General features: G+C 37.3%; 1 protein-coding gene across 4 annotated transcripts in view; it reads left to right on the forward strand.

The window, feature by feature from the left end:
- Tenm4 (teneurin transmembrane protein 4) overlaps positions 1-26,082 on the forward strand; it is a 2,974,939-nt gene that overhangs the window by 751,609 nt on the left and 2,197,248 nt on the right. For all 4 annotated transcript variants that reach the window (XM_039113155.2, XM_039113170.2, XM_063262756.1 and 1 more), the window contains exon 3: positions 3,352-3,429. The gene's annotated coding sequence lies outside the window, so the exon portion shown is untranslated. The remainder of the gene's footprint in view (positions 1-3,351; positions 3,430-26,082) is intronic.

Here is a 26,082-nt window from a genome sequence, read left to right on the forward strand (position 1 = left end):
CACTTGCTAATTCCATTAAGTATTCACTAGGTACCAGAAACTATTGCTAATTCATTGCTTCATATTTTATTGATCTTTTCTAGCCACTGTAACTTTGGATTGGCTTTTGTAAAATTGATTTCTTTAGCCCAAACCATGAGTAATATTCAAAATACTTTGATATAAGTAGAATGCTTAGATGCATTGGAAATTACCACTGCCCCATTGCTATTAAAATAGAAGTATTAGAATATTTTAAGGCAGAAAAATAACTTTGTCTATAGACTTCTTAAAGCCAAAAACAATTCACTAAGCTCACAGACATTTTAGAAAAATTTTTCAGTATGCCGTGTATGTGCTATTTGACAACCAGAGTTAAAACATACCAGGGGTGCCATCATTCTTATTTTCATTACATCTTTGTTGCATGAAATATAATTAGTGTTAAAATTGAGCAATTGAGTGAACAATTAAATGCATATACACGACTCAAAGTATTTAGCAAAAATACCAACTTCTCCCATTGTAATCATTTACCACATTACCGCATGCCAGGTTGTCCTCTAAAAATTATGGCTGGCAGCAAGTCCCAGTGACCTGTCCAACCCACATCACGACCAAAGAGCTGGGAATGATCATATATGTGTTCACCATCCTACCAAACTTTTTATATGGATTCTGGGATCGAAACAGAGCTCCACAGAGCTCATCTTTCCACTGAGCCATCTCTCTAGTCTTTCCATTATACTTACAAGGTCAAACCTCAGAGGATGAAAGCATCCCCCAAACATATAGACAGACTTAATGATGCTCTTTTCATTATTTTAATTCACATGACTTCTACGGAAACTAAATTAACTTTTGGTCTAATTTTTTTAGACTATATCGTGATAATTAGACTTAGGCTATTAGAATGCATTGGGTTAATATATTAGAATATGAATTTGAAAATGTAATGTAAGGTTTAAAAGACAATTCCTGTTTCAGTGTACAAATCTCAGAATGTATTATAGAAAATGGTTACAATGACAGTTTGGGAGCTGACATGACTAAGTACCCAATTTTCACCCCATGCTACCACCAGCTCTCTGGACCTTACCATGATCTTGCCACCATGGCTAGGCCCTACAGAGATCCTGGTGCCATGGTTAGCCCCATCAGAAGCCATCCATCTAGTTCCCACGGCAGGTCACGGACATGCCAGTACCATACAGAGACCGCCTATCTCGCAGCTCTCTTGCTGTGGACTCTGCTCACATTCCCAGCAACCCAGTAAAATCAAAACTCAATAAGCTTGTAACCTCTCAATCAGATTTATATCAGTGAATTCTCACTCCACAAAATGTCCACACAGTAAACTCAGAGCCAATCACTCTTGATATAACCTGCACATCTAGTTAAGACATTGTCCTATAAAACCCATCTCTTATGATATTTATATCTATGTGGCTGTTTAAAGCCACATGGGGGTGGGTCATCCTTCTATTCCATTTTGGTCCTTCTCCCCTCCCTCCCTCTCTCCCTTCTCCAAAACTCTGTGCCTACCTTATGATTTCTTTGCCCAATCACAGGCCTTGCCTTACCTTGTGCCTGCCCTCACCAGCATATAAACATCAACTGACAACTTAATGATGAAAAATCAGTCCAAAAGATAGAGAGACTAGAAGAGCGGAACCTAGTTAGACCCAGAAGCAAAGAATGCTCTCATAATTGAGTTGTGCAGAATACCTAGGTTCTTTTCTGCTTGATTTGGTAAGCTGCCAATGAATTCAGAAGAAAGGAAGCTCTATTTTGAATTTTGATATTAATTTCTAATGAAATACGAGCCACAAATCAAAACTGGTCATTTTCACTGACATTTATTTAGTGTGGACATTCACAAAGAGTTGTAGAGCAAATAATTCATATAATTTACACTGTATTCTACAGTGAAATGATTATTTCCTGATGAGATTATCAAATGCTGGTATGAAAGTTCTCCTTTGGTGGATGTGAATAGAAACAGACACTGCAACTCTCCATATCACCATTAAGATACAGCAAATCCCAGTGTGTTGAGGGTAGGTCCAATCCACTTTACAATAATGACCATGATAGTCACAGGAGAGAGATGGAAAAACATCAAGTCACATACTTAAAATATCTAGTGGAAGTTATTGGGGAAGTTAAGAAAATATTAATATCAGCTTCACCAAAATGGCAGGGGAAACCCTACTGCAACATTCATGTTGTTTTTCCTGATTGACAGATTCTCAGGTAAAACAGGGATTTCACCACAAGTGAGCTTCCAGCACCTCATTATCATTTTAGGCATTTTTATACCACGGGTTAAACAATATTAATTCTGTTAAAAGTGTTTACCTTCGGGGTTGGGGATTTAGCTCAGCGGTAGAGCGCTTGCCTAGCAAGCGCAAGGCCCTGGCTTTGGTCCCCAGCTCCTGGGAAAAAAAAGTGTTTACCTTCTAGCCAGTTTCAGGACTGCAAATTTTCTAAAACCCCTGGCTGTTTGATAGTCCCCTTTCTCTCTGTTATGGGACCAGGTGGCCAGGATGTCACAGGACAGGAAGTCTTGTAGAACACTTTCAAAGAATGTGTTGTCTGGGATGGGAGAGCCCCATTTGCCACCACAGTTCCAGTTTCAATAAAAGTAAAAGCAATGGCAATTTACTAATGTAAGACAAGTCATTCTGATATAATGCTGAGTAATTCTCATTCGAATACAGATTTTGAATACTGTTAAATGATAAAGATCTGCATCCTTAAGCAGCACATCTATAATATCCACAATATATAACAAGTGGCATATGCTTATATAAGTGGTATATATAATAAACATGCATTTTATAAGCATGTCTCACAAGACACATGCACATAATAAAATTTACTATGTTCTCCATCGACCATATGCTCTCTAGAAATCTATCTTAAAGTTTGTAACAAGCTACTTCTACAGACCCTCCATAAACTGAATTTCCATGAAGTCTTATTTTAAATCAAATTTAATTTGTTCAAATTTTATTTTTTCTCTCACATTGAGATATTTTCCAATATATTAGAAATATTTACTTAATATAGAGTAATTAATAACATTTCATGTATCTTCCTCTCCAAACAATTGGCAAAACAGTCACCCAGGGTAAAGATTAAATCTCCTCTTATATTTCATTTAGCATCTATTTATTTCAAAAATATTGTTCACTAATGAACTGGATTTCTCTTTTGTGCTTCTTGAGTCAGCATGAAAGAAATGTCATGGTATACAGATACACAGTAAATGCTGTTGATTGCCTGAAAAACATCCTATTATAGTACCACCATTATTAAAGTTTGCAGGTTTCTTTCCCTAATTTCAAAATGTCTTTTTCATTTCAGATCACCCCAGGTAGCAGTCTCACAACATCAATCTATTGATTTTCACTGTATGGGGTGAAGAAGAAACCACCCAGTCAGGTATGACTTTCAGCCTCAAAAATTATCCACTTGAAATTAAACATATATAATGCACTACAGACTGGAGCTTTTAAAATCCTCCTTCAATGGAGATTGAAGCAAGGGCTTTGGAAATTGCTAGAAGAAATATTTATTATTTCTATCTCTAATGTACCATATCTTTTGTAGAAAGGAAACCATACAAGCACTTGTTAAGACTTCTAGATTGTATTGTACCCCACCTAATAATTAGCCTATCAAAAACATATTCTGCCTAAATGTCCCTAGCCACATTTCCAATGTAATCTGATGTTCATTGTTCTTCCTTTTGATATGCACTGGAAGTCCACAGTATCTTCTTATTCTAATCAGTATTTCAATGCCTTGTCTGTTGAAATGAAAGTTGCAGTGATTAGTGGCACAGATGTTTCCCTGAAATTAAAAATGTATGGGTTAAAACCACAAATTAAACCGAGTACAGTCTTTGCATGCATATTCATGCTTTGTTTGTGGGGGATGGGTGGTTGGATAAACATTTCTGTCAAGTGAAAGTGGTACAGGCTAAAGTTGTGAAACTGTGACTTGGAAAAGAGGGGATATCTGAAAATAGGTCAGCGCCATTCTGATGAATGCTTATACAATTTTAATGTGTTGGTAAAATAAAGTATTACATGCTTTCACTTATGGTGCTTGGAGAGACCTGGGAAAGAGAAGTGGAACTACTAAAGTTGTATACCAATTGAAAATTGCAGAGAGATTTTTAAAAGTCCATGAAGGACTCATCATTACTTATTGATATAATAATATTATGTGGAATTTATCTGCCTGACCTAAAATGCTATAAATATCAGCATATAACGTTTATTTGACAAATGCAATTATTTATAACCCCTGAAAATTACCATATTAGGTGTATTTTTCTTCCAGTCTATTCCTTTTTATTTGAATTTTGATCAATTATAATATAAAGATGAGTATCTTTGAATTAGATTGATCCCTCTAACATCTGCAACATGAAAAAAAACCCAAAAAAACAAACAAACAAAAAAAAAAAACCTAGTATCTAGGCTTCCTGAGGCCCTAGGTCATGTTGTCAACTACTTGAAACTGTAAACTACTGAAGCTTTATTTTCAAAGACTCAGGCCAGTGCAGTAACTGCCCCCTGGTGTTAATATGTATGATTATGAGGTTTTTCTTGCTCTTAGTTGAGGTAGAAGTCCCACATTGTGATTCAACGTACCTGGACACTAATCCTACTCCATCTCCTGTGTCTCTCCAGGCTGATGCAGGGAGTAACTGCTGTTCCTCACCATATTAATTAAATTATGGCTCCCTTTATTCTCATCAGAATTGCTGAAACCTTTCAAGCAAGTTCTCAATGAACAAAGAAATATATACACAAATGCACATGTTAAATTTTCTGAATATGCGTATCACAACGTTCATCTTTATGGAAAACCCACAACCCCTTCCTTCCCATTTAACTAGAGAAGTTACGTGTGCTATGTGCTGAGTAGGGTTTTTCCTACAGAGTTTTACTACCTTTGTTCAATTAATTAATAAATTTGGTGGGATAAAGTGCACACAAACACGCACGTACACACGCACACGTGCACGCGCGCACGCACGCACGCACGCACATGCACGCAAGGATGAGGGATTCTCAAACAAGAATTTCTTCCTTCTTCATTTTAGTATAACCAAAGTTTAATTTAATGACACATTTGTTAACCCTTGATCAGGATGTTCTCTCTATAGTCTAAAGAAATCACAAACTAAGAGACATACTTTTAAAGCCAAGTTATCTTTCCACTTTGGCTCGCCATGGTTCATTGGTAGGTTAAATTTTTCCTTGCTGCAAGTTACACATTAGTAGGTTGAGAAATTATCTTTTCTAAAGAGACTGAGTTCCTAAGGATTTGACTATAAAATATATTACAAGCTCTAACTCTGTCATTACTATGGTAACACAAAGTAAGGGCACCAAATATTACCTATGTTCTGCAATTGTTTAGATTATTCAAGGAAAGTAACTAAAAGTAATAATGGCTTACCTGTTACTTTTTGTAAAATATGTTAAATTCAAAAATATTAAGACATCTTAACAAAATATCAGTATCGTCACAAGCTATGGTAAAACATTTTCAGAAGAGCCTCTAGTGTTTAGACTGCAGGTGAAAGTTTGCCTTCATTTCTTCTGATTTCCTAGATGGCATTATACCATGGGAAAGAGTTGCATCAGGAGAGCTAACCTGCATGAAACTGAACACATTCACTTGATCATTAATTCTATAACGAGCAATCATCTTTTGGATTGTTCTGACTGCATTTTTAAATGAACTTTCAGGAAAAAAAACGCAAGGGCCTATCTTAATCTCTACAATTTTGGGAGACAGGAGTAGACACAAATACAGGGGTGATATTCCCAAGAAAGTACACCAACAGAACAGGCTGAGATATAGTTCTTGATTGTGTGGACTTTTCCATAGAATGAGTTAAGAGTATGGGATGATGCTCATGACAATTTTTTCTTAGTTTCACATGAGTTACATCAGGAGTACTCAAAATTCACTCTTTCCCAGCCATCAGTATCAGCATAATTGCCTGTTGGAAATACAAAGTCTTAGGCCTTTTCAAGGTACAGAGAACTTAAGTATCTGATGGTATCTGTTAGCAGTGCACATTCCCTTAGAACTTCAGGTGATTCTATTTGCTAATTTTCAAAAAACTTCATATTAAGGAGACATTCCCTGGGCGTAGGGTTCTATTCAAGTGATTCAGTGTTTGCTTAGCATATGCTAAAACCTGTGGTTGAACTCCCAAACATCAAAGGCAAGCTATCAAAATTACTTTGAGGAAAATAACTTATCCTACCCCAGCAGATAATCAGTTTCTAATAGCCCTATGAATGCGCATACACAAGCAAGATTAAGTAAACTTCATGATTTTAAAAGCTTGGAGAAAAAGTGGTGGGAGGAGGTGTGGAAAGGGTCGGAGATAAAAAGGGGTGAGAGTGGATTTGATCAAAGCATTGTGTATTTCTTAGGATTTCCATCACTATTCAGAGACACCATGGCCAGAAAACTCCTATAATTGCAAACATTTAATTGGGGCTGGGTTAGAGGCTCAGAGCGTTCGTCCATTATCATCATGGCAGGAAGCGTGGTGATGAGCAGGTAGACATGGGGCAGGAGGAGGAATATATGGAATGTCAGACAGCAAGAGAGAGAATGAGACAGTGCACTGGACTTGAGTTTATGAAACCTCAAATCCTTCCCCCAGTGACACATTTCCTGCAGCAAGGTGACACCTACTCCCACAATGGCATTGATGTTAATCCTTTTAAATAATGCCCATGGAGCCCATTTGCATTCACGTGACCACAGTGCATTAGTATGTATTCTCAGACAAATATTGTTGACATTTCTTTCAAAAACAACTTTACGTATGAAATCATCTTGCCTACCAATGGTCAAAACCCACTCTGAGTATTTGTTCAATATTTTTGGAGAAAAGCACTGTCAGGAAATAATAGCTAAATTTTGATGATCATGTAGCATACATAAGGCACTCAAATGTCTATTTGTTACTGTATTCGATCATGTAACAGTGTCCAAAGGACTCTTTATTATCTCAACCTTACTTGTAGGAAGAGTTAGCCAAGAGAGATTACATGTTCATCTAAAATGTTTATCAAAACTCACAGGTATAGGATTTGTCTTGGAGGATTTTGGTGGCAAAGTTCTTTCAATAGTGCATTAAAACCAGGTCTCACCCGTCTATGGGGAAAAAATGGGTACTTCATTTCTGTCGACTTTCTGAAGTTCTTCTAAGTTGGTCATTTTAGGTGAATCATATATGTTTATGCTGACAATAAACAAGGACAGTAAGTTGGAACTCTGAAATGAGTGTATGTTCTTGACTCTTTTCTTTCTTTCTTTTTTTTTTTTATTAACTTGAGTATTTCTTATATACATTTCGAGTGTTATTCCCTTTCCCGGTTTCCGGGCAAACATCCCCCTCCCCCCTCCCCTTCCTTATGGGTGTTCCCCTCCCAACCCTCCCCCCATTGCCGCCCTCCCCCCAACAGTCTAGTTCACTGGGGGTTCAGTCTTAGCAGGACCCTTTTCAATGTGCTTAATATACCATTCTACATATTTGTTTAATGATGATAGACTAATAACTAAAAATTTGTGTTAATGTTTATGTGTGTGTACTTGGACTTTCCCCTCCATGAATAAAGATAGTTACAGACTGTCCTATTTGGGTGGATTTAAGCAAAGAGTTACTGAAACCCGAATCTTCACCTTAGATATTATGCAAATAAGATCATGTATTACATAAATATAACTACAAGTGAAAGTAAAAGCATTCAGTGTAAACCTTTGAGCTGTAATATGGTGAATTTTAGGAGATCGTAATTATGTATCATGGTCTCTAAGTCTTCAGCATTTGGAAAAAAGGTCAGTGCTTTCTATGTTTTGATAATACAGCAAAGTTTTTATTGTGTTCTGTAAAGTATCTGATGGCTGGGTGTTTGCATTAGTGAGATGCAGGATAGAAAGAATTGTTGAGCCTGAAAAAGTTCTCATCAAATCTCTGCTCCAGTGTACTTATGATTAGGTGTCAATTATAAGTCACATTGATCTTTCCAAGAGACAGAAAGGATACATTACCTTTGTGTGCCCCATATTCTAGTGTATTTCTTATAAAGCTATCAGCTGCATGGACTATTATCACATATAGTTCAGAAATTTTAAATTGATTGGGCGGGTTATGAGAGTAGCTGCTAGATTATAACAAAGCAAAGAGATAAGTGTACAAAATAGAACAAACAGGCAGGCAGCTGCTAGATCAGCACTTGTAGGTCTTTGTTACAGATATTCTGTGTGAGGGATGACAATGTATATACAAAAAAGAAAATGAAACAGAAATAAGTAAGGAAGGTCAGCTCTGAAAAATAAACAAAAGAAAAAGTTCAGGTATTCCAGTCTTCTTGAGAAAACTGCTTGAAGCTAGACCAAACTTTAAGACTCAGGGATCAGTGGACTATTTCCCTCTCTGAGATAAATACAGCAATTGCCCGACTAAAGTTCTGTATCCTCTTCTAGGTCAGACCTGCTCATTTTCTTCTAAGCAGATGGCTCTGCAGTTTCTTTGCCCTGTTTACCCCAGTGTCTTCACCATATTCCAAAGCTTCCACCGTCTCCATGTCGGAAAGTTGTCAATTACCTCCTAGATGCCAGATTCTCTGCTTCTTATTTTCCCTAAAGTCTGTTTTTCACCCTGTAGCCAATGTGATTAAACCTCCGATGAGTTCGCAGCACTTTTAAGGAAATTACTAGCATCATTAACATGGCCTAGGAGGTTCTTCATGCTGCTATCTGTGCTTGTTTCTGCAACGCCAGCTGAACCTTCTCTCACTTATAGTTTCTTTACAACCCTACACTGTCTGTACTCATCTTCCCTGATGATATGTCTGCCTCTGCCCACATAACTTCTGTCGCAAAAGCATCCTCCCTTGGATTTTTAACTTTCAGACTTGCATATCACAGCTACAACTAAAATTATAATTAATTATAATATAACATAATGTCTATAATTTATTATAATATAATGTATAATATTATGCAAGCATAGTGTAAAAATAAATAATAATATACTTATAATACAATTCATTATAATTGATCTAGTGAGACCAGGTTAGAACATTCAAGATTAGATTAAAAACGCATCTATCAAGTACAAATGTCACATTTAATATATTTATATAATTAAAAAGAAGTACAAAGCAAACAAACAAATAAAAAGCAATAAAAACTCTTGAAAAAAAATATGTTCCCATTAATCTAGAAGGCTAATATTGTCAAAGTTGATTTTAAAAAGAAAGAATATTAACAAGAATAAATTGACTTATAATTTTATAATCAGTAAGGGGATCAATTAATTAAAATATGCAAAATAACCATCCATTCTTATGTCCGAAGTAAACAGCATAATTGTTTAGTGAAAAAGTGGCCCAATGCCACTAGAATTCGAACATGCTTTAGGAAGGTGATAGCACTCTATTGGAACCTGAAATTTACACATTAAATAACATTTGGAATGTAGACCTATCTCACAGAAATGATACAAGAACTGTGCCTTGAAAACAAAGTATTCCGTATATTAAACCATCCCTGCATGCCTGGGATGAAGCCTACTTGATCATGGTGGATGATTGTTTTGATGTGCTCTTGGATTCAGTTTGCCAGAATTTTATTGAGTATTTTTGCGTCGATATTCATAAGGAAAATTGGTCTGAAGTTCTCTTTCTTTGTTGGGTCTTTGTGTGGTTTACGTATAAGAGTAATTGTGGCTTCATAGAAGGAATTCAGGAGTGATCCATCTGTTTCAATTTTGTGGAATAGTTTGGATAATATTGGTATGAGGTCTTCTATGAAGGTTTGATAGAATTCTGCACTAAACCCGTCTGGACCTGGGCTCTTTTTGGTTGGGAGACCTTTAATGACTGCTTCTATTTCCTTAGGAGTTATGGGGTTGTTTAACTGGTTTATCTGTTCCTGATTTAACTTCGGTAGCTGGTATTTGTCTAGGAAACCATCAACGTGATCCATTATATAAACAAACTGAAAGAACAAAATCACATGATCATTTCATTAAATGCTGAGAAAGCATTTGACAAAATTCAAAACCCCTTCATGATAAAAGTCCTGGAAAGAATAGGAATTCAAGACCCATACCTAAACATAGTAAAAGCCATATACAACAAACCAGTTGCTAACATTAAACTAAATGGAGAGAAATTTGAATCAATCCCACTAAAATCAGGGACTAGACAAGGCTGCCCACTCTCTCCCTACTTATTCAATATAGTTCTTGAAGTTCTAGCCAGAGCAATCAGGCAACAAAAGGAGATCAAGGGGATACAGATCGGAAAAGAAGAAGTCAAAATATCACTATTTGCAGATGATATGATAGTTTATTTAAGTAATCCCAAAAGTTCCACCAGAGAACTACTAAAGCTGATAAACAACTAGAGCAAAGTGGCTGGGTATAAAATTAACTCAAACAAATCAGTAGCCTTCCTCTACACAAAAGAGAAACAAGCCGAGAAAGAAATTAGGGAAACGACACCCTTCATAATAGACCCAAATAATATAAAGTACCTCGGTGTGTCTTTAACCAAGCAAGTAAAAGATCTGTACAATAAGAACTTCAAGACACTGAAGAAAGAAATTGAAGAAGACCTCAGAAGATGGAAAGATCTCCCATGCTCATGGATTGGCAGGATTAATATAGTAAAAATGGCCATTTTACCAAAAGCGATCTACAGATTCAATGCAATCCCCATCAAAATACCAATCCAATTCTTCAAAGAGTTGGACAGAACAATTTGCAAATTCATCTGGAATAACAAAAACCCAGGATAGCTAAAGCTATCCTCAACAATAAAAGGACTTCAGGGGGAATCACTATCCCTGAACTCAAGCAGTATTACAGAGCAATAGTGATAAAAACTGCATGGTATTGATACAGAGACAGACAGTTAGACCAATGGAATAGAATTGAAAACCCAGAAATGAACCCACACACCTATGGTCACTTGATTTTTGATAAAGGAGCCAAAACCATCCAATGGAAAAAAGATAGCATTTTCAGCAAATGGTGCTGGTTCAACTGGAGGTCAACATGTAGAAGAATGCAGATTGATCCATGCTTATCACCCTGTACAAAGCTTAAGTCCAAGTGGATCAAGGACCTCCACATCAAACCTGATACACTCAAACTAATAGAAGAAAAACTAGGGAAGCATCTGGAACACATGGGCACTGGAAAAAATTTCCTGAACAAAACACCAATGGCTTATGCTCTAAGATCAAGAATCGACAAATGGGATCTCATAAAACTGCAAAGCTTCTGTAAGGCAAAGGACAATGTGGTTAGGACAAAACGGCAACCAACAGATTGGGAAAAGATCTTTACCAATCCTACAACAGATAGAGGCCTTATATCCAAAATATACAAAGAACTCAAGAAGTTAGACCGCAGGGAGACAAATAACCCTATTAAAAATGGTGTTCAGAGCTAAACAAAGAATTCACAGCTGAGGAATGCCGAATGGCTGAGAAACACCTAAAGAAATGTTCAACATCTTTAGTCATAAGGGAAATGCAAATCAAAACAACCCTGAGATTTCACCTCACAACAGGGAGAATGACTAAGATCAAAAACTCAGGTGACAGCAGATGCTGGCGAGGATGCAGAGAAAGAGGAACATTCCTCCATTGTTGGTCGGATTGCAAACTGGTACAACCATTCTGGAAATCAGTCTGGAGGTTCCTCAGAAAATTGAACATTGAACTGCCTGGGGATCCAGCTATACCTCTCTTGGGCATATACCCACAAGATGCCCCAACATATAAAAAAGACACGTGCTCCACTATGTTCATCGCAGCCTTATTTATAATAGCCAGAAGCTGGAAAGAACCCAGATGCCCTTCAACAGAGGAATGGATACAGAAAATGTGGTACATCTACACAATGGAATATTACTCAGCTATCAAAAACAACGGCTTTATGAAATTCGTAGGCAAATGGTTGGAACTGGAAAATATCATCCTGTGTGAGCTAACCCAATCACAGAAAGACATACAGGGTACGCACTCACTGATAAGTGGCTATTAGCCCAAATGCTTGAATTACCCTAGATGCCTAGAACAAATGAAACTCAAGACGGATGATCAAAATATGAATGCTTCACTCCTTCTCTAAAAGGGGAACAAGAATACCCTTGGCAGGGAAGAGAGAGGCAAAGATTAAAACAGAGACTGAAGGAACACCCATTCAGAGCCTGCCCCACATGTGGCCCATACATATACAGCCACCCAATTAGACAAGATGGATGAAGCAAAGAAGTGCAGACCGACAGGTGCCGGATGTAGATCGCTCCTGAGAGACACAGCCATAATACAGCAAATACAGAGGCGAATGCCAGCAGCAAACCACTGAACTGAGAATAGGACCCCCGTTGAAGGAATCAGAGAAAGAACTGGAAGAGCTTGAAGGGGCTCGAGACCCCATATGTACAATAATGCCAAGCAACCAGAGCTTCCAGGGACTAAGCCACTACCTAAAGACTATACATGGACTGACCCTGGACTCTGACCTCATAGGTAGCAATGAATATCCTAGTAAGAGCACCAGTGGAAGGGGAAGCCCTGGGTCCTGCTAAGACTGAACCCCCAGTGAACTAGACTGTTGGGGGGAGGGCGGCAATGGGGGGAGGGTTGGGAAGGGAACACCCATAAGGAAGGGGAGGGGGGAGGGGGATGTTTGCCCGGAAACCAAAGAATTATTATTAAGTATTAAATACATTTAAAAAAAGAAATAAACATCAGAAAACTAAAAAAAAGAAAACAAAGTATTTTTTGATCATTAAATATAAAATAGAGCCAACAGCAGAAGTATGAGAAATTCAATTTGGATCCATAGACTCCATACAAAAGCCAGAGATGCTCCTGTACTCTCATACATAAGCCCATCACAGGGCAGGGATAGGAGGGCAGAGAAAGAAGACCCTTGAAGTCACATCAGCTTAGCAAAACAATAAACAACAAAAGTTACAATAAACAACAAAAGTAGTGGCTCCAATCAAGAAAAGTCACCTAACACTGGTACACATGCATACATCCACATGAAGAAGAACATGTACATATATCACCACGTATTACATGCACACAATTAGAAATGAAGAAAAATAAGGAGGGAATAATCTGTGTCCTTGAATATGAGTTAGTATTAAATCTCTACCTTCCCCAAACTTATCTGTATGTTCAATATTACTGACCTCCACCAGAAAAAAAATCTCATTATCATTTTTGGTAAAAATTGAAGAGTTTATAATAAAATCCACACAACAAGAGAAGCACCTAGAACAGCTAAGGCAGTGCTTCAAAGAAATGAGACCATAGAAGAACTACAATACCCAAGGCCACATCTTGTTATATCAGTACATGTAACAAGCACTGTAGTGGCACCATCAAAATTAATGGTGGAACCCATGAACAGAAGACGGAAGCAGAAATATCAATACTAAACAATTGATATTTAAATGCAAAACCTCAGTGAATGCCAGGTAGTACTTTTTTAATTATATATTTATGTACTTATTTTTACACTCCAGATTTTATTCCCCTCCAGTTCCAGCCCCCAACTGTTTCACATCCCATATCTCCTCAACCCCATCTCCACAAGGATGCCCCTACCCTACCCATTCCACCAGACCTCTAAACTTCTCAGGGCCTCCAGTCTCTTCAGGGTTAGGTACATCTTCTCTGACTGAATCCAGACCTGGGAGTCCCTTGCTGTATATATTTGGGAGGCCTCATTTCAACTGATGTATGCTGCCTGGTTGGTGATCCAGTGTCTGAGAGATCTCGGGAGTCCAGGTTGATCGAGACTGCTGGTCCTCCTATAGGGTTGCCCTCTCCTCATCAACTTTCTCCAGCTTTCCCCCAATTCAATCTGAGGGATAAGCAGCTTTTGCTCAGTGGTTGAGTGCATACATATTTGCATCTTGCTCTTTCAGCTGCTTGTTGGGTCTTTTGGAAAGCAGTCATGATAGGTCTCTTTCTGTGAAAGCCCCATAGTCTCAGTAATGGTGCTAGGGCTTAGGGCCTCCCCTTGAGTTGGAACCCACTTTGGGCCTGTCTCTGGACCTTCTTCACCTCAGGCTCTTCTCCATTTCCATCCCTGCATTTCTTTCAGACAGGAAGAATTATGGGTCAGATCTTTGACTATGAGATAGCAACCCTATCTCTTACTTGAGACTTTTCTGCTGGGGGTGGGTTCAACAAATTCCCTCTCCCTACTGTAGGGCATTTCATCTAGGGTCCTCCCCCTTTGAGTCCTGAGGATATCTTACTTTCCAGGTCTCTGATACATTCTAGTGCGTCCTCCCAATCTCGTTCCTCCCAATGTTGCCTGTTTCCATTCTTTCAGCTGGCCCTCAGGGCTTCAGTCCTTTTCCTCCACCTAATACCAGATCATGTTCTCCTCTCCCCCTACGCCGCCCCCTTTCTCTCCCATGTCTATCCCTCCCTTCTCCCTTGTGGTTGCTTTATTCCCCCTCCCAAGTGGAACTGAGGCATCCTCACTTGGGCCCTTTAGCTTGTTGACCTTTCTGAGTTCCATGGACTGTATCTTGGGTATTCAGTAATTTTATTTATTTATTTATTTATTTTTTTATTTATTTATTGGATAATATCCACTTATTGGTGAGAACATACCATGCATGTCTCTTTGGGGTCTTAGTTACCTCACTCAAGATGATATTTTCTAGTTCCATCTATTTGCCTGCAAAACTCAGAATGCCCTCGTTCTTAATAACTGAGTAGTATTCCACTGTATAAATGAACCACATTTTCTGTATACAGTTTTCTGATGTGGGACATTTGGGTTGTTTCTAGCTTCTGGCTATCATAAATAAGTCTGCCATGAACAGAGTAGAACATGTGCCCCTGTGGCCAGGCGGGGCACCCCAAGAATGTTATTGCTGGGTCTTCAGGGGGTTTTATTTCCACTTTTCTGTGAAAACTCCAGACTGATTTCCAGAATGGTTGTACCAGTTTGAAATCCCACCAGCAATGGAGGAGTGTTCCTCTTTCTCCACATCCTCCCTGACATGTGTTGTCACCTGAGGTTTTGACCTTAGCCATTCTGACTGCTGTAGGGTGGAATCTCAGGGTGGTTTTGATTTGCATTTCTCTGATCACTAAAGACTTTGAACATTTCATTGGGTGCTTATCAGCCGCTGGAGATTCCTCTGTTGGGAATTCTCAGTTTATTTCTATACCCCATTTTTTGATTGAGTTGTTTGGTGTTTTGGTGTTTAGCTTCTTGGGGTCTAATATTTTGGGTATCCTCTACTGAATGTGAAAATTTTTTCCCAATCTGTAAGATGCTGATTTGTCTTATTGACTATGTCCTTTGCCTTACAGAAACTTTTGAGTTTCATGAGGTACCATTTATTAATTCTTGATTTTTAGAACCTGAGCCATTGGAGTTCTGTTTAGGAAAATCCCCCCTGTACCAGTGAGTTCACGGCTCTTTCAGCTTTCTCTTGTATTAGATTCAGTGTATCTGGTTTTATGTTCATGTACTTGATCCACGTGGACTTGAACTTTGTGCATGATGACAAATATGGATCTATTTTCACTTTTCTGTGAACAGACTGCCAGTTAGACCAGCACTATTTATTGAAGATGCTTTCTTTTTTCCATTGTATATTTTTGGCTTCTTTGTCAAAGATCAAATGTGCATAATTGTGTGGTTTTATATCTGGGTCTTCACTTCTATTCCATTGATCAACCTGCCAGTGTCTGTACCAATACCATACAGATTTTATCACTATTGCTTGTAGTAGAGTTTGAGGTCAGGAAAGGTGATTCCCCCGCCATTCTTATATTGTTAAGAATTGTTTTTGCTATTCTGTGTTTTTTGCCTTACCAGACCAATTTGAAAATTGTTCTTGCCATGTCTTTGAAGAATTGTGTTGGAATTGTTTTGGGGGGGCATTGCATTGAGTCTGCAGATTGTCTTTGGTAGGATGGCAATTTCTACTGTTATTTCTGCCAATCCATGAGCATGGGAGATTTCTCCATTTTCTGAGATCTTCTTTGATTTCTTTTTTGAGAGACTTGAAGTTCTTATCATAAAGATCTTTCACTTGTTTGGTTAGAGTTACCTGAAAGTATTTAATAATATCTGTGGTTGTTGTGAATGGAGTTGTTTCCCTAATTTCTTTCTCGGCCTGTTAATCATATGTATAAAGGAAGACTACAGATTTATTTGAGTTACTTTTATATCTGGTCACTTTGCTTAAGTTGTTTGTCAGCTGGCAAAGTTCTCTAGTAGAACTTTTGGGGTTGCTTATATAGACTATCAAATCATCTGCAAATAGTGGTAACTTGCCACTATTTTTCCTTGCCAATTTATATCCATTTGATCTTTTTTTTTGTTGTCTTATTGTTCTAGCTAGCACTTTGAGTACAGAATACTGTATTGAATAGATATGGGGAGAGTAGGCATCATTTTCTTGTCCTAGATTTTAGTGGGATTACTTCAAGTATCTCTTCATTTAATTTGATATTGACTGTTGGTTTACAGTAAATTGCTTTTATTATGTTCAGATATGGGCCTTGAGTTCCTGATGTTTCGAATACTTTTACCATGATGGAGTGTTGTATTTTGTCAAATGATTTTTCTGTATCTAAGGAGACGATTGTGTGATTTTTTTTTCTTTGAGTTTGTTTATATGGTGAATTACATTAATGGATTTTTATATATTGAACCAACCTTTCATCCCTGGGTTGAAGCCTACCTGATCGTGGTGAATGAGTGTTTTGATGTATTCTTGGATTCAGTTTGCTAAAATTATATTGCGTATTTTTGCATTGATATTCATTAGCGAGACTGGTCTGAAATTCTCTTTTTTGGTACGATGCTTGTGTGGTTTAGGTATCAGAGTAATTGTGGCTTCATAGAATTAATTAGGTAGTGTTTTTTCTGGCATACTATTTTGTATAAAAATGTGAATTTGCATCCACATTTATTTCTATAAATTGAACACTAACCAAAATGCACTATGCATCTAAATTGAAAATGTAAAACTATAAGACTTCTAGAGCTTAAAATGGAAAATATCTCTGTGGTTTTGGGTTAAGAAAAATTATTTAGACAAAGCAATGTCAGTCCATTCTGTAAATGAAAGCACCGACAAACTGGAATTTACAAATTTCTCTGCCCGCCCCCCCCCCATAGCTCCCTTCCCTTCCCTCAGGGAAGAGGAACAACACTGGGGATTGCCTCATTCTGGGTCATCTAGTTCTAGGAGAAGGAGGCACAACTTCTCCCACTGAAGCTCAACCAGATAGTCCAGGTAAGTAGAAGGGAATCTGATGTCAGGGAACAGAGACAGAGATAACTCCTGCACCACTCCTTAGAGGACCCCCTTGAACACCAAGCTGCACATTTGCTTTGGCCCCTGATTGTTCCCTGGTTAGTAGCCCAGGCTATGTGATCCTCCATTGTCCCAGGTTGGTGGACTCTGTGGGTCTTCTTGTGATGTTCTTGATCCCTCTGACTTGCTCACTTCTCTACCCTATTCTTTCACAAAACTCCTCAGTTTGGTCTATGCATCTGTTTCCATCTCCTGTTAGATGAAACCTCTCAGGAGACAGTTATACAAGGTTCCTGTGTACAAACATAATAGAGTATTAATGGTGTCAGAGAGGGTGTATGATCAGATGTGAAATGAATGAGAGAGAGAGAGAGAGAGAGAGAGAGAGAGAGAGAGAGAGAGAGAGAGAGAAGAGCGAGAGAACTGAGGGAATGGCCGACCAAAGACTGATTTAACTTGGGACGCATTACATGGGAGAGAGCTAATCCCTGACACCCTATTACATAATTTATCAGACATAAGATTTAGAAATAGATTAAGATGAAGAATAAGATTACATTGAGTACAAGACTGAGGAATGGCAGAGAACAGAGGAGAAGAAAAAGGAAGAGGAGAAAGAAAAAAAGAGTGGTGGAAGGAGGATGGAAGACGAGTGGGGACTGGAGGCCATTAAAGATGGTTCACATCAGTCTACCAAATCATAAATGTCAGACTCATGGCTTAGGTCCATGCTGTCTCACTTTCAAGCCACTTCATCAATTCTCAAAACTAATGGTGAGGCACATGTAGGCTAGACGTTCATTACCATTGCTCTTGCTGTGGCAGTTATTAATGGAAGCAAACAGATGGTCTCTTTGTTTGACTAGAACATGCTTGCTCCTCTGAGATTACAGCTGTATGTCTCTGCTTGAAGTTATAATACAAATTCCCAGACTGTCCCCTGAACGACGGATTCAAAGACATACCAATGGCATTTCATTGCCTTGCTTGAGGACAGTGACTTAATGAGGCCACAGTGCTATAGCTGGATGCTGTGCTCCATGCTGGTTCCAGAGAAGTGGCCCTAACCTAATGCTAATTATACTGTTTTTCAGACGAATGCTAAAAGAGGAGAGAGTGACAAGCGAGAAGATTAAACTCAACATTAATTTGGCAGGGGAGAGGTTAAACTGTAAAATTAAATAGACTTTCTGTAAACATGAAAAGCAATCCCATCTAATCTATGTTGTGTGGAAACCTTTGAAGAAACTCAACATTCTGATAATCTGAAGTGTCAGTCATTCAGTTTGTGAGGAATGTATGTAAATCTACATTTAATGTGTCCATTTCATTGTTCAACACTAGTGAACAAAAACCTGCTTTGGATGATGGATAGTGGAACTAATGAAAACTTTAAAAATAGACTTTCTGGGGCTGGGGATTTAGCTCAGTGGTAGAGCGCTTACCTAGGAAGCGCAAGGCCCTGGGTTCGGTCCCCAGCTCCGAAAAAAAGAACCAAAAAAAAAATAGACTTTCTATTTACCATTTTTATTGTAATTTGGATGTTTCTGGAGGAAGGCCACTTGTACAGTTTTTATACAGAATGATCAGTGGGTGTTTCAATCTTGTGAAGATACAGCACAGAATAAAAGGCAATGAAACCATGCTTCGAGAAAAGGAAACACGTTTCTGATTTAGCCACATTTTACCCAATGTGACAAAAAATGTCTTCAGTAGTTCATGTGACTCCATCAGCTACTTAGAAAAACATTTTTGCATTACTAGGCAGTAAGCAGAATGTTAGGGATACAGTATGATGACACGTTCCCTGATGTGTTTTTCATAGGACTCACAGGGAAAATTAGTGCAACAGTGATATTAAAATATATGACATGGCCTCAGAGAAATGCAATTCAAATCTTGACTTCCCAATGATGACTTTTAAAAAAAGTATTTTCATACTTATATTTAACAAAATTGAAATGAACATTCACATAACAGCAATGGTAGCATGACAACAGTAATAGGTAAACATACTTAAGTAAACATGCATTTCCTTGAGCTTCACATGATATTGTGTATCCAACATTTTAAACTTGGCAGCACAGGCTTATAGGTATCCCAATGTTTTCAAGATAGTGAAGTAAACAAGACTTTCTTGAACAATGAGATTAGCCAAGGATCAGGTACTTTGTGTGTGTGTGTGTGTAGGTGAGTGTGCATGTGCGTATGTGTGTGCATGCACATGTTGGGGTGTGGTTTCACTGAGTTGAACAAATTGTACCCCATTTGGCAAAATTCCCTCAATCACTTAGTAAATAAAGGAGGCTTAATCTCTCTCATGATCAAATCAACACATTCTCTTTTTTGAAAGATAGCTTTCTACACTAAAATTGAACAAAAATTTGGTACAACAAGAAATATCTATTAGTAAAAAATTTGATATGTTGCACTGTTGATTAAATATGGATATTTTATCAATATGCAAGTATTAAGATAAATTTAAAAACAAATGTGTATTTACTTATTCAGTGCAATGATTTACTAAAGAATTTCCCAATGATTATATCCTTTTATATCTTTTGTATAAATAAGTATGTGTTGAATTTTCAAGAAATACATATAATTAAAACGACTCAAATGCTATGAAAACAAGTTATGAATTATTACAACTTATATACAAAACTTTATATATTAAAAACAAATAATTTTAATGTATATGAAGCATGTTTATCTGAGAACACAGTTCCTTTTTAAGCTTATACTAGACACTGGTTAAGAGAGGTTATATGAGCAGAACACTAAGGGCTGAGGTCACAAACAGTCCTGCAAGATGTCTATGAAAGTTAGTCTTTAGTTTGTGAGTTATGCTAAACAAATATTTTAGCTTCATCTTACTGGATGTTAAAGTATAAATAGCATCTATGTGTAGACTGTGTTTAGTGATTAAAGGGGGCCACTAGAGCAGGTGAATTAGCTCAGGTACTGGTAAGTAACACTATTCTAAATATACTGAATGTACTTGTTATTTCTACCAAGTCACTAGAATAGAGAAATGTGTGAGGCAATCTTATGATGAAAGATGTCCTGAGAAAGCATCCACTTTCAATGCTAGGCAATCTCCTATTGAACCAAGGAGGGCTCGGTGTAAAAGATAAACATATAGCTAGCATTTTCTGTCTCCAGTAGAAATAGGAGTGAGAAATAGGGGGCAAAATGTGAAACTTAAGATATAACAAATTAGAAGCTAGTCTATACATTTATAGAAGATGACACGACATTCCATCAAAAGATAATAGAACATAGATCCCAGAAGCTTGACCTCTAATAGAATTTTCCAACAAAATATACCAAGAAAGACAAACCAGATTTTAGAGGGAAAGCATGACATTTACAAGATGAGTCTAGGCAATCTTGCATGGCAAAATCTAAGGGATTGACTAGAAGTCAAAATGATGACACTCTGTCTAAGGGATACTGCATGCGGAAAGAGCTCGTTGACACCAAATCTGGGGAAGACTGGGCAGAAAATAAATACTACATAACTAATAACTACCTAGAGTATAAATAAAATTCTCATTAAATTTTTTAAAAGATGATAAAATACAAATAAAGAGGAGAGGAAGAGGCAACTCCCCAATATAGAGGAATTCAAATAATATAGAAAAGTTCTCTTCAATCATAATTATGTCCTATATGTAGGGAATTAGAGAGGTTATGTCAGTATAATTGGTGAGACAAGCTTTGCTCTGGGGCATCCTGGTAAAGGCCACATTGCACAGATGATTAAGATCAGCAAGAGTTGTTTTCACAACATGTGATGATGTTGAAGGCACTTCATCGTTTTTCCCTATATTCCATATCCCATCACAACCATGTGCTCCACTAGTGGTTTTTAAAACTCTCAGAATTATGAAAGAAGCTATTATAAGACCTACTTAATATAATATGATATAGTATATTAAAAGTAACATGATGTCATAAGTACATTCTTGTATAGATGGAATTGTTTTTTTTTTTTTTTTTTTTTTTTGGTAGTAGAGCATTTCCCAAAATTTCTCAAAGCCTGAGTTTGACTTCCAGACTGAAAAAATAAAAATCACTAACTGGAATCATGGAGCAGGAAAATAACATTAAGGAAAACTAATGAAATCCGAAGGAAATATGGCATTGAAAATGATGTATTAATTGGTCCGTGGAAAAGGGTTTGTGGATAAAGTATTTGTCATGCAAGCATGAGGACGTGGTCCCCAGCAACCACATAAAAAGACAGAAAGAAGCTGAGGTACGAAGTGCTTAGGTGTAGGTATATAGGGCATAATGTGAATATATGTGCAGCTTGAGAATTTCATTGACAAGCCAGCCTTACACCAAAGAATAAAGTGCACACATACTCACATGCAAACACTCTTGTGAACATATTTGTAAAACAGATGCACACAAATATACATATGTAAGAGGAATATATTAATATGGGCATACTCTTTATGATAAATGCACAATGTTAAAAGATATCAACAGAAAAGCCTTATATAGAGTATACAGAAACACTAACATTTTTGAACCCTTTCTTCATGTAAACACATGTATTACAAAATTAGACAAATATATAAGATATACAATTCACCATATTTTTAATATTTCCTTATATTCTTTTCAGTATCCAAAACTGTAGTTGCATATGACCACAGTTGACTACTGATCTCTTCTAATGTTACAAGCCTAATCATAAAGTATATAGTGATTTGGTAAATTTAATTCATGTATAAGAATAAGGTGAAAATATTCTCAGAAGTCATTTTTGTATTGAAATGATAATGTGAGAGATATATTGGATTAAGTAAAAAGCATTAGATTACTATAATTTATCTCACCTGCTTCCTTTTAGTTTTCCAATGTAGCTACCAAAAAGTTCAAAGTATATGCATGGCTTGAGTCACATTTCATTAATTAAAAAGAAATGCACCACATTACCTGTTTGTTTTTTATGAGCAAATAATTGCACTAAAACTTACATACAAAATATTACAATGCAAAGTCCTAACCACTGTAGTTACTGGAAGAGAGCCTAAACACTGTAGGAAGTATGAGGATGTTTAGCTAATGGAGCCTTTACTCAGGCGTTCTGAGAAAATTGTTACCATTGGTAGTATACTGTCACAAGCACTCTACTGAAAACTTCGCATGCCCTATATCTTTTAAACCTCACAAGAATCCCAGGAAGTAGGAATTATTGTTTCCACTTTACAGAAATGAAACCTGCTTGGTTGGCCAAAGATAGGGATATAATCAGACTCATGCCCATTCTCTCTGATTTCTGAATCTGACCTTTTACTTACCATGCCACACTAATTTTTCTGTTCTCATTATTAATTTGGATTTCTTGCTACTCACAGGAAGACTTAGTAGAGAGAATTATTGTCTGGCGGTTAAATATGGGTCTCTCTGTAAAGTTAGGACCACATCAGTTTGGAGTTACAGTATGGGATCTGTGAAGCAAGTTGTCCGTGCTCCTGAAATATGAATGGGTTATGACACTGGTATAATCCACACTATGAACTAGGAATCAATGTTGCATGGGATGCACATCTGGCAAGTCAACACTGATGGCCTCTGTGAGAGAAAGAGCCTTTGGATTATACGGGAAAATTTGGATGGGATTCTGTTTTTCAGTCATAAATCTGTACAGTCATGGATTTGATGTTTCTTCTGAGCCTCATGCTTTGTAGCTGAAAACGGGAAGGCCATCCCATTGTGGTTGGAGAAGTTAGGTGTCATGACAAAAGTGGGACAAAGAAATGAAATGGCGAAGAACTTTCAAGAGGAAAGATGTCACAGTCTACAAGAGAATAGTATCCATAGACGTGCAATGATAAAAAATATAATGTTGCCAACCATTATATGGACTTAGGCTCTAAACTCAGAGTCACTTTGGTCCTAATCTAAGTATCTACAGAAGCTTCCTGCATCAAAGAATCTGTAAGATCTTAGATTTAGCTTGTTTTATGGTCCTCAGATATTTCTGGGTCTTTGTAATTTCATGTGCAGCCGTGGAATACCAACTTCATCAGGTAAACAAAAACGAGTAGCCACTGTGCTACCCTTTGAAACTCAGAGCTACAAAAGTTTCACCTCTGAAATCATCACAAGGAAAACTGACTCGATGTACTAGTATTAGGCTTGTCTAAATGTCGCTGCAGAATGTATTGTGAGTACAACTGTTCTAATGACAAGTGCAGGTGGAAACTGAAGTGGTGTTTCGGGGAACATCATCCCTTGTATGAGTTTAATTCTTTTTCTCATGATACCAGAATGGGGCAGTGCAATCCCCAAGCTTTCAGCAGCCTCATTTGATGTTTGGAAACAGTGCATGAGCCTAGTCAGCCTGCATTTTTTATCATTTCAAAGTGGACCGCATTTGGGTATCTCCTTTCTCCATGACACAGCTGTAGGAGGGAGGATCATAAGCACTCAGAACATCTCTATTCTCTTCAATTAACTACACCTGAAGACGGGAACATTCTTGACCTGGGAGTTTTCATTTAGAACCCACTGATTCAATAGAAAGACATCAAATTACATCCACTGTTAATTTTAAATTAACTCAAAGTATTTAATTAACACCTCTTCAAACAGAAAAGAAATAAGGATACTTTACAGTAAAGCCAATGAAGGCCACTTAAAAGATTTTTGTAAATCAAATTTAAACACTGTATCTCTTCAAACTCTTGCACAATTAGAATATTCAGGGTAGTGCTATATATAAGGTAATTATCAGCTCTGGGAAATGAGAGAGGGAAGGATTCCAATGACGATTTGATTAAATGTTGAAGCAATGCTGTTTTACTATCATCGTAGAGATGCCTGGTCTCTCAAGTACACGTTGAAATAAGAAAAATAAAACAAAAGAAAATAATTAAACCAAACCAAAATCTTCCAGAAGTAACAAACTTAGTTAAGACCAGTAAATTACAGTGAAAGCACTGGAAGCCTGGTCTAATGTTTCATTCTGAGGTTTTTATATTGTGGAGAAAACAAGAGGCTATATCAGTGACCCTCAAGCTTGTGATATTTTTCAGGCCAAGTCATTCAATATACTTGGGCCTCATTGCCACACCCTCCAAAATGTGTGCCATTTATGTTGATTCAACAGCCTTCAAAGGTACTCACAATGACTCTGCAGTGTTTATGTGTCATTAAAAGGATCATGCGTTTGAAACTGTCCTCTTGATAAGAGTTAGAGATTGGAGGCAGCAAGATAGATCAGTGATTAAGGTCATGAAGCAGACAGGCCCGAGGACCTGAGATACACAACAGAACAGAAAGTAAGAGGCTCTGCTTTGATTGTGCTCCAACAAGAACACACTCAGTGAAGCAAAAGCACAGCGCGTAATTAAAATTCAAAAGAAAGTATTGAATCATGGTAGAAAATGGCTAGATCTCAGAAACACCAACTTTTGGAGTGATTGACGCTGTCCTTCCTGGAGTTCATTTTTGGGAAAAAGTCTCAGGAAAGTGAACAATTTTTACTAAGTAACTGTGAATGTCTTCTTCATGATATTGTTTATCCTCCCTTTTGGGTCTTTCCCATACAACTAAGAAGCCACTTAGCCATTTCCCCAAGAGACTACCCTGTGATATTTCAATTTCTAAAAGTATTGGCAAGATATTTTTCTTTCCTTCCTGAGTAATTCAAACATTAGTATTTTGTTTTAGAGGCAGAAAATGGGGTAAGTCAGCATTCTAAGTGCAACCTGTTGGTCTAAGCTAAAGTACAGAGATTAGTTTTTAATGGAAATAGCAGTTTTATGAATGGCTGGTTAAGTAGATTTAATTAGGCTTTGTTCTTGATGTTTTTACTCACTAATGGGCCATGGGAGGCACCTAAGTGATTGCCCTCATTGCTCCTTTGACAAAACGATCTCTTGTTCTTAGACAAGACCTGGGAGCTCTGTTAAACAGAGCACATGTCAGGAAGCCCCGGATGAAATCATCTCTAAGGAACTCACCGGCTCAACATCCTTTGAATTTTGATAGTTTTGTCTGTTCTCTAGCTCTAGGTACATTTATGAGCTGTAAAGATACTAATCGGAAGAACATTTTTGACAGTAATTTACTAAGTCTCTTTGATGAGGATATTTAATTAAATATGCATTAGTTTCAAGGCTAAGCCTTGTTAACCATGGATTGATTTCAAGTGTGCATTGAACAGCCTTCATTTTAAAAATTCTCTTTATTCTTACAAATCTGTGGATTCATTTAAGTCCAAAAAGTAAGGATGATGAAAGAGGCAAAATACTTCCAATCACTTTGGTTTAATTGATCCTTTTTCTTTCTGTAATTAGTTTACCTGGTAAGGGCAAACTGTTAGGCTGATACAGAATTAGACCCACTTACATGATAACGTATAATACATAAAGGACACGGAATGTAGTGTAACGGTTTACAAAGATTATTTTAAGGATATGAGTCCCATGCTGTATATTTACTGAGACATAACAAAAGTTGTAAGTATAACATAGTCTTTGCTCTTCCCACATATATCCCAGTTTATTAAGTTAGCCTCTCCAACCTACTGACAATTAATAGCTTAATTAATTAAGTATACCCCAATTCTCCTCAAGTTAATAGATACACATTTTATTTGGAGTGATTCAATTCATATAAAAATTCATGTATAAATATCTCTACAAATTATGTTCTGATTTCTTCCATTAAGGGCAATATTTGG

The sequence above is a fragment of the Rattus norvegicus genome, chromosome 1 (assembly GCF_036323735.1).
Source record: "Rattus norvegicus strain BN/NHsdMcwi chromosome 1, GRCr8, whole genome shotgun sequence".
Lineage (NCBI taxonomy): Eukaryota > Metazoa > Chordata > Mammalia > Rodentia > Muridae > Rattus > Rattus norvegicus.